Genomic DNA, 1,514 nt, shown 5'->3' on the forward strand with positions numbered 1-1,514 from the left:
GCCTTTGTCCCGGCCCGGCCACCCCGGCCACGCCGCGCGCCTTTGTCTGCGCCCGGCCTCGCCCGCGCTGCCCCGGCCCGGCCCTGCGTCCCCTCCTGTGCCTCTCTCAGGCCCTGTCTCTCTCTGCCCCTGTCCCTCTCCGTCCCTATCTCTATCTCTGTTCCATTTTCTCTCTCCCTGTCCCTGTCTTTCTATCTCTGTTCCTTTCGCTGTCTCTCTGTCCCCATCTCTCTCTCTTTTTCCATCTTTGCCTCTGTTCTTGTCATTTTCTCTGCCTCTGCCCCCTCTTTGTCTCTGTCTCTCTGTCTCTGCCCATGTCTCTGATTCTATCTCTGTTCAAAGAATGCCAAACATGATATCGCTCTTGCAGACGCGCCATGCACATAAGCATGGTCAAGCCTCTGAGAAGCCCTGCAATCTAAAACATGCCCATTTTTGCTTAATCCAGCATTTTCCAATTTTTTTTTTTTTTTTTTGATGGTGGAACTCTCCACCATTTCTGGGTAATACCCTTCAACAACCCCAAGAAATAGAGTTTGGGATACTCTCCCTTAGTGTTTTCAGCCTCCTACCCAGATGGTGGGTCACTGCTGTCCCTGGTGGACTCCAGGTGCCTGATGTGAATTGGTGATTTCTGGAGAAACTTGTCCAGGGCAAACTTTACCTGGAGATACAGATCCCCACAACAGGGAGTGAAAGCAGTCCACCGCAGCTGACAGCTGGGCTGTGATGTTCCTCACTAAACAGAAACAATGATCGCTCAGTATAAACAATGATCAGACAAGGACACTCTGTGGCCATGTCTGAACCAAGATAGAGACAAGGACACTCTGCAACCACAAAAATGAATACAAATTCTCCTCTCCCGACTAACACAGACGACTGCTGCTTCTACAATGACAGCTCCAAACCCACTTCCATCCTCCCACCTCTGAGATAAAAATCACCGAAATACCCAATCACCAATCTGCTCTCTGCTTCCTGACAGCAGCACCCTAGAATGGCTTCAACTCTTCTTAAAACCACCCAGCACATGGCTGGCTGGTTAGCTCAACTGGTTAGAGCATTGCCTTGTAACACCAAGGTCAAGGCTTTAGATCCCCTTACTGGTCAGCCGCCACAAACAAACAAACAAAAAACTAACCAGCACAAGCCCAAATCCTCTGAGAAGTCCCCCTGTCTCCAATTCCTTCTTATAGAGAATCCCTATGGTTAGCCACTATGTGGTCTCTCTAAGGGGATCTGAACCCTTGACCTTGGAGTTATCAGCACCATACTCTAACCAAGTGAGCTAGCCAGCCAGCCCCAGAACTAGCCTTTTTTTTTTTTTTTTTTTTTTTTAAGATGACCGGTAAGGGGATCTTAACCCTTGACTTGGTGTTGTCAGCACCATGCTCACCCAGTGAGCCAACCAGCCATCCCTATATGGGATCCGAACCCGTGGCCTTGGTGTTATCAGCCCCGCACTCTACTGAGTGAGCCACGGGCCGGCCCCCCTTCCAGTATTCGAGATG

The sequence above is a fragment of the Galeopterus variegatus genome, unplaced genomic scaffold (assembly GCF_000696425.1).
Source record: "Galeopterus variegatus unplaced genomic scaffold, G_variegatus-3.0.2 Scaffold2133, whole genome shotgun sequence".
In the NCBI taxonomy this organism is placed as follows: domain Eukaryota; kingdom Metazoa; phylum Chordata; class Mammalia; order Dermoptera; family Cynocephalidae; genus Galeopterus; species Galeopterus variegatus.